This window comes from Boleophthalmus pectinirostris, unplaced genomic scaffold (genome assembly GCF_026225935.1).
Source record: "Boleophthalmus pectinirostris isolate CB_2022bp ecotype Guang Dong unplaced genomic scaffold, ASM2622593v1 HiC_scaffold_7, whole genome shotgun sequence".
NCBI classification, from domain to species: domain Eukaryota; kingdom Metazoa; phylum Chordata; class Actinopteri; order Gobiiformes; family Gobiidae; genus Boleophthalmus; species Boleophthalmus pectinirostris.
The window spans coordinates 37,660,173-37,674,110 of record NW_026571473.1 but is presented as its reverse complement, the minus strand read 5'-3'; the positions used below and the strand labels follow the sequence as shown (position 1 = coordinate 37,674,110).

General features: G+C 41.7%; 1 protein-coding gene across 1 annotated transcript in view; it reads right to left on the bottom strand.

The window, feature by feature from the left end:
- Positions 1–13,938, bottom strand: part of LOC110161300 (ephrin-A2-like) — a 196,125-nt gene that overhangs the window by 145,461 nt on the left and 36,726 nt on the right. The window lies entirely within an intron of this gene.

The following is a 13,938-nucleotide window of genomic DNA, read 5'->3' as shown; positions in this document are numbered from 1 at the left end:
TGGTCTCTTTGCAGTGGAAGGTGTTTCTTGGTGAACAGTTGGTGCCTTTCACTTTGGCGTTGACTTTTTAAATTCATAACCGAGGTTGAGTGAGGGATCGGGATTTTGCTTTGTTGTCGCTCCACATACAAAATGTTCTCTACAAACTCGGGATGATTTCTTAGTCAGACAAATGTTTCCTTTTTGGTTCTTCCTGTGGATCAATCCTGCCCATCGCCTTCACCTTTCACTATTTTTCAATTCCGTTGGGAAGAGAAACAGTTTGAACAGAGGTTTGCAGTCACACACATCTGATTCACTTTTTGCAAATTTCTCGAGCCGTTTTCCGCTGTTAGGATCCAACAACCACACAATTACGATGTCCGAAATCCCAAAACTAAAATATGACAATATCAGAACCAGAAACAAAAGTGATATGGTTCAAAAGACTTGAAAAGATCGACGTTGTCAACAGACGCATCCCACTGGGAAAACAAACATGGAGGTTTGATGTTCACTTTTTTGGTAAATCCTTCCCAGTGTGAATTGCGCAATGACCAGAAGTCCGAGATTCTTGATGCGTCAATTTACAGACAGATAAATGTCCTAATATGTGGCTCCGCATTAGTGTTTATCTGTGGAGTCATTTGTCTGTGTCTGTTATGTCGTACTGTCCCTGAACACACCACAGAGTCACGTCACTTCACTTCACGTTCGCTTGTTTACACCCGTGTGCAGATTATATTCTTTTTACGGACAATCGGTTTGAGTCTGGATTAAAAGGACATTTATTAGTGCAGACTTGTGATGTGAGAGGAGCCTGTGTGAGGCTGAGTGTTGGAAATGTGTCGGTTTTGACGCTGTTTTTTTTTTCTTATTGGTTTGCGATTAGCTGCTGTAGCTTCCACATAAACATAAACAGTCTGTTTTCTCTTCTACTGACCAACTGTAAAGTGACTGTATCGGTCGTATATTTGTTACTGCATTAATATGTAAATGAGCTGTGAATAGAGGTGTGAATGATCGACATTTACATATATAATTAATTATCGCGGCGCGTAGGCATTTACGGCTAAAAGCGGCAGTTTACTTTCTTTACTGGCTAAAATGTGATGCAAAAATGCCATTAGTCCAACTTACTGTCTGTAAATATGACGTAAAGAGGCAGAATAACAATAAATGTTGCTTAAATAAACCCAATTTAAAATCCACCAGAGCAAAACCTAAGTTTTTTAAACAATTCAAGATTTACAGTGAATTTTTACATCACTAAATATATCGGTGATTATATCGACAGCTCCAGCTCCCATTTTATCGGTATAATTTTGGCCGCAACAAAATCCATATCGGCCGAGCCCTAATTTCTGTACTTGCTGATACTGAGTACCGATACCGATACTTTAACCCTCACCCCTGAGGATACAGACACTGAGTGTGTTTCCATGCACGTCTGTGTCCTGGTCATGGCAGTGTTCAGGACTTTCACTGTTCAGTAGTGTTCAGACTGTAAGGTGCACGTAAAAAAACAAACAAAACAAGGTGCTTTCTCTATCCTACTCTCTCTCTCCTCTCTTTCTCTCTCTCTCTCTCTCTCTCTCTGCTTTCTCTCCTCTGTTCTCTCTCTTTCTCTCTCTCTCTCTCTCTCTTCTCTCCTCTGTCTCTCTCTCTCTTCTCTCTCTCTCTCTCTCTCTCTCTTCTCTCTCTCCTCTGTCTCTCTCTCTCTCTCTCTGCTTTCTCTCCTCTGTTCTCTCTTTCTCTCTCTTTCTCTCTCTTCTCTCTCTGTTCTCTCTCTTCTCTCTCTCTCTCTCTCTCTCTCTTCTCTCTCTCTCTCTCTCTCCTCTGTTCTCTCTCTTTCTCTCCTTCTCTCTCTTTCTCTCTTCTCTCCTCTGTCTCTCTCTCTCTCTCTCTTTCTCTCCTCTGTCTCTCTCTCTCTCTCTCTCTCTTCTCTCTCTCTCTTTCTCTCCTCTGTTCTCTCTCTCTCTCTCTCTTCTCTCTTCTCTCTCTTCTTCTCTCTCTCTCTCTGTTCTCTCTCTCTCTCTCTCTTCTCTCTCTGCTCTTCCTTCTCTCCTCTGCTTTCTCTCTCTCTTCTCTCTCTGCTTCTCTCCTCTGTTCTCTCTCTCTCTCTCTCTCTTTCTCCTGCTTTCTCTCCTCTGTCTCTCTCTTTCTCTCTCTTTCTCTCCTCTGTTTTCTCTCTCTCTCTGTTCTCTCTCTTTCTCTCTGCTCTCTCTCTCTCTCCTCTGTTCTCTCTCTCTCTCTCTCTCTTTCTCCTGCTTTCTCTCCTCTGTTCTCTCTCTTCTCTCTCTCTCTCTCTCTTCTCTCTCTCTTTCTCTCCTCTGTTCTCTCTCTCTCTCTTTCTCTCTCTTTCTCTCTCTGCTTTCTCTCCTCTGTCTTCTCTCTCTCTCTTTCTCATCTGCTTTCTCTCCTCTGTTCTCTCTCTTTCTCATCTGCTTTCTCTCCTCTGTCTCTTCTCTCTCTTTCTCTCCTGCTTTCTCTCCTCTGTTCTCTCTCTCTCTTCTTCTCTGCTTTCTCTCCTCTGTTCTCTCTCTTTCTCTCTCTGTTCTCTCTCTCTTCTCTCTCTTTCTCTCTGTTTCTCTCTCTCTCTCTCTTTTCTCTCTGCTCTCTCCTCTCTCTCTCTGTCTCTCTCTCTCTCTCTCTCTCTCTCTCTTCTCTCTCTGCTTTCTCTCCTCTGTTCTCTCTCTCTCTCTCTCTCTTTCTCTCCTCTGTTTCTCTCTTTCTCTCCTCTGTTCTCTCTCTTTCTCTCTCTCTCTCTGTTCTCTCTCTTTCTCTCTCTCTCTCTCTTTCTCTCCTCTGTTCTCTCTCTTTCTCTCTCTCTTTCTCTCTCTCTCTGCTTTCTCTCCTCTGTTCTCCTCTGTTCTCTCTCTTTCTCTCTCTGCTCTCTCTTTCTCTCCTCTGTTCTCTCTCTTTCTCTCTCTTTCTCTCTCTCTCTGTTCTCTCTCTTTCTCTCCTCTGTTCTCTCTCTTTCTCTCTCTTTCTCTCTCTCTTTCTCTTGCTTTCTCTCCTCTGTTCTCTCTCATTCTCTCTCTCACCTGCTTCCCACCTCTGTTCTTTCTCTCTCTTCACTGTGTTTTTTTTTTTTTTTTCCTGTCACATTTTGGGCCTAAAAGCTTCACACTCTCCACAGACGTTGCTCCCTCACGTCAGGGGACTCTCTCTCTCTCTCTCTCTCTCTCTCTCTCTCTCTCTCTCTCTCTCTCTCTCTCTCTCTCTCTCTCTCTCTCCTTCTCTTTTTTTCTTTCCCCTTTCCTCTCTTACTCTTTCACCTGCCCCCTTTCATTCTCCGTCCCTCTTTTCCGTCTGTGTCTCTCTCTCTCTCTTTTTCCTCCGCTCTTCTCTCTCTCTCTTCTCTCTCTTCAGTAAAATCTAGGTCAAATGTAAATAGTGAGAGGCTGACGTTTGCAAAACACACACACTGTACCAGCGAACGACAGAACCAACGACAGAACCGACGACAGAACCAACGACAGAACCAACGACAGAACCAACGACAGAACCAACGACAGAACCAACGACAGAACCAACGACAGAACGACAACCAACGACAGAACCAACGACAGAACGACAGACAGAACGAACGACAGAACGACAGAACCAACGACAGAACGAACAGGACGACAGAACGACAGAACAAACAGAACAGCAACGACAGAACAACAGAACGAGAACCAACGACAGAACCAATGACAGAACCAACGACAGAGAACCAACGACAGAACCAACGACAGAACGACAGAACCAACGACAGAACGACAAACGACAGAACGACAGAACCAACGACAGAACGAACGACAGAACCAACGACAGAACAACGACAGAACGAACGACAGAACAAAGACAGAACCAACGACAGAACGACAGAACGACAGAACCAACGACAGAACCAACGACAGAACAACGACAGAACGACAGAACCAACGACAGAACCAACGACAGAACCAACGACAGAACGACACGACCAAACCGACAGAACCAACGACAGAACCAACGACAGAAACAGAAACGAACGACAGGACGACAGAACGAAGGACAGAACGAAAACGACAGAACCAACGACAGAACGACAGGACAACGACAGAACGACAGAACGAACGACAGAACGAAGACAAGACAGAACACGACAGAACACAACGACAGAACGAACGACAGAACGAACGACAGAACGACAGAACCAACGACGACAGAACGAACGACAGAACCAACGACAGAACCAACGACAGAACCAACGACAGAACAGACAAACGACAGAACCAACGACAGAACGAACGACAGAACGACAGAACGACAGAACGACGGAACAGAACCAACGACAGAACCAACGACAGAACGACAGAACGACAGGACGAACGACAGAACGAAGGACAGAACGACAGAACCAACGACAGAACCAACGACAGAACGACAGAACGAAGGACGACAGAACACGAACAACGACAGAACAAACAGAAACGACGAAAACAGAACGACAGAACAACGACAGAACGACAGAACGACAGAACGACAGACAACCAACAGAACCAACGACAGAACGACAGAACAAACGACAAACCAAACGACAGAACGACAGAACGACAACGACAGACGAACGACAGGAACGACAAGACAGACGACAGAACCAACGACAGAACCAACGACAGAACCAACGACAGAACCAACGACAGAACCACGACAGAACACAAGACGACAGAACAACGACACGACAGGACGACAGAACGACAGAACGAACGACAGAACCAACGACAGAACCAACGACAGAACCAACGACAGAACCAACAGAAGAACAACGACACGAACGACCAACGACAGAAACCAACGACAGAGAACGACAGGACGACAGACGACAAACGACCAACGACAGAACCAACGACAGAACCAACGACAGAACGACAGGACGACAGAACCAACGACAGAACCAACGACAGAACCAACGACAGAACGACAGAACGAACGACAGAACGACGACACGACAGACGACACCAACGACAGAACGACAGAACCACGACAAGAACGACAGACGACAGAACGAACGACAGAACCAAACGACAGAACGACAGACGACAGAACGACAGAACGAAGGACAGAACGACAGAACGACAGGACGACAGAACGAAGGACAGAACGACAGAACGAAGGACAGAACGAACGACAGAACGAACGACAGAACCAACGACAGAACGAACGACAGGACGACAGAACGACAGAACAAACGACAGGACGACAGAACGAAAACCAGGACTAAACCAGGACTAAACCAGGGTCTAAACCATAACTAAACCAAGATTAAACGTGGGACAAAACCAGGTCTAAACCAGGACTAAATCGTGGAGTAAACCAAAAATAAACCAGACACTAAAACAGATCTAAACCACGACAAAACCAAAACTTTGGAACATTGAGTTGAGTCACATTCGCCTCTCCACAGATCAGGCTCGTCTCCGTGGTAACACATAAATGCCACAGCGCGGGACATTCTGAGAAGACGACACGGCGAACCTCAAACAGGAGAAAAAAAATCTGCAAACAAGCTGGAACCCAACAAATTAAACTCTTATTTAATCATAACTCCTGCAGTTTTAAAATATTGACAAAAATTTGGATTCGATTAACAAATTTCTGTCAATCAAATCAACGTTTTCGTCAATATAAGACGCAGTATTTTCACAATTTTCTGGAGTTGGTGACCAGGAAAGTGTTGTACAGTCGAGCTCAGACGTCCAGCTGCAGTGGACTTTTGTCTGGGGACGTTTTAGATCCGTTCAGACTCTGGAGAACAAATATTATTTCAGGTGGAGCTCGGGTTCACAGGACAGATTCACACGGGAGACGAACTCAACCAGGGACTAAACCAGGACTAAACCAGGACTAAACCAGGACTAAACCAGGGACTAAACCAGGGACTAAACCAGGACTTAACCATGGCTAATTCAGTACTAAATCAGGATAAAGCCAGAACTAAATCTAGACTAAACTAGGACTAAACGAGGACTAAAAACTGAATCTAAACCAGGACTAGAACAGATCTAAACCAGGAACTAAACTAGGACTTAACCATGGCTAATTCAGTACTAACTTCAGGATAAAGCCAGAACTAAATCTAGGACTAAACCAGGACTAAAACTGATCTAAACCAGGACTAAACCAGGACTAAAACGGGTCTAAAACCAGGTCTAAAACCAGGACTAAAACAGATCTAAACCAGGACTAAACCAGGACTAAAATGGGTCTAAACCAGGACTAAAACCAGGACTAAAACAGGATTAAACTAGGGAATAAATCGGATCTAAACCAGGACTAAACCAGGCACTAAAAAGGATCTAAACCAGGATTAAACCAGGACTAAATCAGGACTAAATTGGGCACTAAAAAAAAAGATCAAACCAGAATGAAACCAGATTAAAACCAGGACTAACCAGGCACTAAAACAGGTCTAAACCAGGATTAAGTCAGGCACTAAAAAAAGAATCAAACCAGGACTAAACCAGGACAAAACAAGGCACTAAAACAAATTTAAACCAAGTATTAAACCAAGGATCAAAACAGGTCTAAACTAGGAGTAAACTAGGACTAAACCAGAACTAAACCAGGTGCTAAAACAGGTCTAAACCAGATCTAAATAAGGACTAAACCAGGACTAAACCAGGCACTAAAAAGGATCTAAACCAGGACTAAACTAGGGACCAAAATAGATCTAAACCAGGACTAAATCAGGATTAAGTCAGGACTAAATGATGACTAAAACTGGTCTAAATGAGGACTAAAGCAGGACTAAATCAGGACTAAACCAGGACTAAATCAGACACTAAAACAGGTCTAAAAACTAAACCAGGACTAAAGGGAAAAAAAACACCAGGACTAAACCAGGACTAAAAAAAAAGGATCACACCAGGACTAAACCAGGATCAAAACAGGTCTAAATCAGGACTAAAACAGGCCCTGAAGTCCAAGAAAACATCTGTAAATTCCGTGTTTTGGTGTAAATGTGAATCTTAAACAAATAAAAACGTGAGCAGTTGTTCTCGCTCCTTTATGACCCTCCAGGACTCCGAAACTTTTCCCAAAACTCCGACAAAAGTCCCTGAGCGGAAAACCGTTTTGTGTTTCTCATTAAACCCGGGAGGAAATCAAAAGGACCCGAGCCAACGCATCGAGTCACAATCATCCAGGAAATGAAAAAAAAACAGACTTTTCCACTTTTATCGAGGCAGGAAAGTCCCACTTAGGATCAGGATCAGGATCAGGATCAGGATCAGAAGCTCCGTCGCAGCGGGGCCCAAAAAAATAAATAAAAAAACGGAACCGCAAACCTTCTGGTGCGAGGGGGGTGAGTCCGACCGCTGCGCCACCGCGGAGACGTGACTCAGACCCGAGCCGGGTCACAGAGACTCAACGGAAACACGAGCAGGACTAAAACAGGACTAAACAAGGACTAAACCAGGACTAAAGCAGGACTAAAACAGGACTAAACAGGACTAAAACAGGACTAAACAAGGACTAAAACAGGACTAAAACCAGGACTAAAACAGGACTAAAACAGGAACTAGGAAACAGGACTAAACCAGGACTAAACAGGACTAAAACAGGACTAAGGACCAGGACTAAAGGACTAAACAGGACTAAACCAGGACTAAAACCAGGACTAAACCAGGACTAAAACAGGACTAAACCAGGACTAAAACAGGACTAAACCAGGACTAAAAACAGGACTAAACAGGACTAAACCAGACTAAACCAGGACTAAAACAGGATGGACTAAAACAGGACTAAAACAGGACTAAACCAGGACTAAACCAGGACTAAAACAGGACTAAAACAGGACTAAACCAGGACTAAAACAGGACTAAACACCAGGACTAAAACAGGACTAAAACAGGACTAAAACCAGGACTAAAACAGGACTAAACCAGGACTAAAACCAGGACTAAACCAGGACTAAAACCAGGACTAAACCAGGACTAAAACAGGACTAAACCAGGACTAAACCAGGACTAAAACAGGACTAAAACCAGGACTAAACAGGACTAAAAACCAGGACTAAGGACTAAAACAGGACTAAACAGGACTAAACCAGGACTAAAAACAGGACTAAACCAGGACTAAAACAGGAACAGGACAGGACTAAAAGGACTAAAACAGGACTAAACCAGGACTACTAAAACAGGACTAAAAACTAAAACAGGACTAAAACCAGGACTAAAACAGGACTGACTAAACCAGGACTAAAACAGGACTAAAACCAGGACTAAACCAGGACTAAACCAGGACTAAAACCAGGACTAACAGGACTAAACAGGACTAAAACAGGACTAAACCAGGACTAAAACAGGACTAAACCAGGACTAAAACAGGACTAAACCAGGACTAAAAGGACTAAACCAGGACTAAAACAGGACTAAACCAGGACTAAAACAGGACTAAACCAGGACTAAACCAGGACTAAAACAGGACTAAAACAGGACTAAAACAAACTAAACAGGACTAAACCAGGACTAAAACAGGACTAAAGCAGGACTAAAGAAGAACTAAACCCTTTCTGAACCAGAACTAAACCAGGATTTAATCAGGACTAAAACAGGGACTAAACAAGGACTGAATCAGGACTAAACTAACGCTTAAAAAAAGGATCAAACCAGGATGAAACCAGGACAAATCCAGAACTAAACTAGGGACTAAAACAGATCTAAACCAGGACTAAACCAGGCAATAAAACAGGTCTAAACCAGAACTAAACTAGGTCTAAATTATTGACTAAAAAAAAGGATTAAACCAGCACTAAAAAAAGGATAAACCAGGACTAAACTCAGAACTAAATTAGGAAGTTAAAAAAAAGAATCAAACCAAAACTAAACCAGGACTAAACTAGGGACTAAAAAAGATCTAAACCGGGACTAAATTACAGACTAAAAAAAGGATCAAACCAGAACTAAACCAGGACTAAACCAGGGACTGAAACAGGGACTAAACCATATTTAAACCTGGACTAAACCAGGCAATAAAAGAGGTCTAAACTAGAACTAAATCAGGCACTAAACCAAAACTAAACCAGGACTAAAACAGGACTAAACTGGGACTAAACCAGGACTAAAACAGAACTAAAGCAGGACTGAAACAGGACTAAACCAGGACTAAAATAGGAAGTAAAAAAGCATCAAACCAAAACTAAACCAGGACTAAACTAGAACTAAACTAGGGACTAAAACAGATCTAAACCAGGATCAAATCAGAACTAAACAAGGTACTAAAAAAAGGATCAAAACAGAACTAAACCAGGACTAAACCAGAACTAAATCAGAACTAAAATAGGAAGTTAAAAAAAAGCATCAAACCAAAACTAAACCAGGACTAAACTAGAACTAAACTAGGGACTAAAACTGATCTAAACCAGGACAAAACCAGGACTAATCTAGGCACTAAAACAGATAGAAACCAGGACTAAACCAGGCCCTCAAACAGGTCTAAACCAGGACTAGAAAAAAGTTTCAAACCAGAACTAAACCAGGACTAAATAAGGCTCTAAAACTGGACTAAAACAGGACTAAAACCAAGCACTAAAACAGAACTAAACCAGGCACTAAAACAGGTCTAATCCAGGACTAAATCAGGACTAAATTATGGATTTAAAAAAGTATCAAACCAGAACTAAACCAGGTCTAAACCAGAACTAAATTAGGACTAAATTATGGATTTAAAAAAGTATCAAACCAGAACTAAACCAGGACTAAACCAGAACTAAATCAGAACTAAAATAGGAAGCATCAAACCAAAACTAAACCAGGACTAAACTAGAACTAAACTAGGGACTAAAACTGATCTAAACCAGGATAAAACCAGGTCTAAACCAGGACTAAATCAGGACTAAATTATGGATTAAAAAAGTATCAAACTAGAACTAAACCAGGACTAAACCAAGTACTAAACAGGCATTAAAACGGATCTAAACCAGGACTAAATCAAGATGAAACTAGGTACTAAAAAAGTATCAAACCAGAACTAAACCAGGTCTAAACCCCGAGTAAACCAGGCACTAAACCAGGTCTAATCCAGGACTAAATCAGGACTAAATTATGGATTTCAAAAAGTATAAAACCAGAACTAAACCAGGACTAAACCAGAACTAAATCAGAACTAAATTAGGAAGTAAAAAAAAGCATCAGGACTAAACTAGAACTAAACTAGGGACTAAAACTGATCTAAACCAGGATCAAATCAGAACTAAACCAGGACAAAACCAGGACTAATCTAGGCACTAAAACAGATAGAAACCAGGACTAAACCAGGACTAGAAAAAAGTTTCAAATCAGAACTAAATCAGGACTAAATAAGGCTCTAAAACTGGACTAAAACAGAACTAAACCAGGCACTAAAACGGGTCTAATCCAGGACTAAATTATGGATTTAAAAAAGTATCAAACCAGAACTAAACCAGGACTAAACCAGGCAGTGAAACAGGTCTAAACCGGGCCAAACCAGGCCTGTGGAATGTTGAGGAAAAACAATGAAACTCAATATTAGACATTTAAGGCGTAATGAGAAACAGAAGTGAACCTGGACTCGGTCTGACACAAAACCTCCGACTGTTACCCACAATGCTCGGCGGCAGACAGATGTGTGTTTGGACGCGGCGCAAAAGTGTGTCATGGGTTTAGTGCAATCAAGTACACGCTGTCCTGTCCTTGGGCAAGACACTTCAGCCGCTCCCCGTCCAGCCAGAGCCACACGCACACAGACAAAACAGACCAAGAAAAGGAAAAAGAGTTTGGAAGAATCTGTTCAGTCGTTTTTCAAAATAAAACTAAGAATAAGAAATGAAAAGGCGGCTATTTTCTTAAACCAGGACTGAACCAGGACTAAAACAGGATTAAAACGTGTCTAAAACAAGACTAAAACAGGACTAAAAATAGGACTGAACCAGCTGTAAACCAGGTCTAAAACAGGACTAAAACAGGATTTAAACAGGTCTAAAACAGGTCTAAAATAGAACTAAAACAGGACTAAACCAGGTGTAAAACGGGACTACACCAGGACTAAAACAGGACTAAACCTGAACTACACCAGGACTACACCAGGACTAAAACAGGACTGAATCAGAAATAAAACAGGACTAAAACAGGTCTATAACAGGACTAAAACAGGACTAAACCAGGACTGAACCAGGACTAAAACAGGACTAAACCAGGTCTAAAACAGGACTAAACCAGGACTAAACCAGGACTAAACCAGGACTGAACCAGGACTGAACCAGGACTAAAACAGGACTGAATCAGGACTAAAACAAGTCTAAAACAGGTCTAAAACAGGACTAAACCAGAACTAAACCAGGACTGAATCAGGTCTAAAACAGAACTAAAACAGGACTGAACCAGGACTAAAACAAGACTGAACCAGGACTAAAACAGGACTGAACAAGGACTGAACCAGGACTAAAACAGGATTAAAACAGGACTAAAACAAGACTAAACCAGGACTAAACCGGGACTAAACCAGGACTGAACCAGGACTGAACCAGGACTAAACCGGGGACAAAACTGGGGGCTAAAACAGAATTAAACCAGGACTAAAGAGGCACTAAAAAAAAAAAATAAAATCCAAAACTAAACCAGGACAAAACCAGGTTGTGTTGTGGCTTTTTAATGTGTTGCGGCATGTGCGTTTGTGTTGTGGCATTTGTATTTGTTGTGGCGTTTGCATTAAAATAGAGTCCTGCTGTCATTTCCGTTGTGGCTTTTTTGGTGTGTCGTGGCTATTTTTTGGTGCGTTGCGGCTTTTTTGTGTGTTGTGGTTTTTTTTTGGTGTGTTGTGGCTTTTTTTTTGGTGTGTTGTTGCTTTTTTGGGTGTGTTGCGGCTTTTTTGGGTGTGTTGCGGCTTTTTTTTGGTGCGTTGCGGCTTTTTTGTGTGTTGTGGGTTTTTTTTGGTGTGTTGTGGCTTTTTTTTTGGTGTGTTGTGGCTTTTTTTTTTTTTTGGTTTTTTTTGGTGTTGTGGCTTTTTTTTGGTGTGTGTGCTTTTTTTTTGGTGTTGTGGCTTTTTTTTGTGCTATTTTTTTTGGTGTGTCGTGGCTTTTTTTTTGGTGTGTTGTTGCTTTTTTGGGTGTGTTGTGGCTTTTTTTGGTGTGTTGTGGCTTTTTTTTGGTGTGTCGTGGCTATGTTTTTTGGTGTGTTGTGGCTTTTTTTGGGTGTGTTGTGGCTATGTTTTTGGTGTGTCGTGGCTATTTTTTTGGTGTGTTGTGGCTTTTTTTGTTTTGTTGTGTTGTCGCATTTGTATTTGTTGCGGCGTTTGCGTTTGTCTTTACCCCTCTCGGCTTCCGTAGGTAGCGGCTGAAGTGCGCGTTTTCTTCGTTCGTGTCTCTGTCCAATCAGAACCTTCCCCACCCCCCAGACGCCGAACGGAATTAAATAAAGACGATTTAACGAGTTTTCCGTGTGAACCTCAATCCGGAATGACTTATTTTATTTCCGTGTAAACTCGACGGAGAATATTTTAATTCAGAACTAGTTAAAAAACATCATGTAAACTTGACATTTGCATAAGGCTCCTTTTTGAATCGTCAGTATAATGATTGTTTTTCCGTGTACAGACTGGTGTTTCTCTCTTTACTACGACGTTCCTTCCTCCGTCTTTCCTCTCCTCCTCCCGCTCGCTTCAGAGACGGGGATCCCACTGTTCCCGTGTCAGCGAGCGGTGCATTATTTATGACCCTGTGACTTTACATATGTGGAAAAAAACAAACAAACAAACAAACACAGTCACCAGACGACGACGACGAGGAGGAGGAGGAAGAGGAAGAGGAGGAAAATGGGGAACTGTACCAGACTGTCACATATTCCACCACGACTCACCTAAAAAAACTACCACCACACAACACAAACAACTCCACAACTGCGTCCGCAAGTTTCTCCAGACTAACTCAGAGTGGGCGACGCCGTGCCACAGCTGCCCTGGGGCGGACTGAGCCTCGATCACTCAAAACTACGTCCAGGTGCATCACGGGACGTCAAGTTATTCTATTTTGTGGGATTTATTTTACTAGAAAATGATATAACTAGGCTTGAGTGCAGACTAGGAATGGGCATTTGATTACATTTTCTTAATCGTCAGGAGAATTACCTATCAATTATCGATTAATCATTAACGTTTTTATTAGGGGTGTCAAATTATCGCGTTAATTGCGATGAATTAATTACAGTCATATTTAGCGCGTTATGTTTTTTAATCGCGTTAATCTCATTTTTAATCTCTAACTTTAGTGTTTCTGTATGTGAGTTGCTTTATTATAAAATCTGTTTTTATGTGTTGTTGGGACAACAACACACACACACACACACACACACACAAAAAAACACATTTATAACTTTTTTTATTTCGGTAATTCCACTCATTGCCGGAAACCCACATAAAACGCGCACAGTAAGAGCGATGTAAATGTCATGTTAACGTCGGCGGCGTCAGTCGCACAATGGACGAGGTCGAAGAGCCAGTAGAACAGAGGCAGCAGTGCACAGGTAAAAACACATTCATGTTTTTTTGTTCTATATCAGTCTTTTGATCTGCCACAATAATGTAATAATGAATTTAAATGAAAATACCTCAAATTGAAGCTTTTCTCAGCAATTTTTAGGTGAGATTAAAAAGAGATTAATTAGATTAATTAATTACAGATCATAATTAATTAATTTCTCAATTTTTTTTAATCGCATGACAGCACTAGTTTTTATATTAAAATTATCATTATTATTACTATCTGCACTAATCTGCATGAATAAATTCAACTTCACCACATATAAACATAACGACTCTAGAGCCACATCAGCCCGTTTGACATTATAATGTGTTTAATTCAGATTTGTTGCAACTCTCACAGAAACTAAACTTAAAACCACACGGCTAATTTGCATAAACTAAACAAAGAAAAAAAAAAAACAGCTCTTGTGTCGCTGATGTGGTTCAATTTCT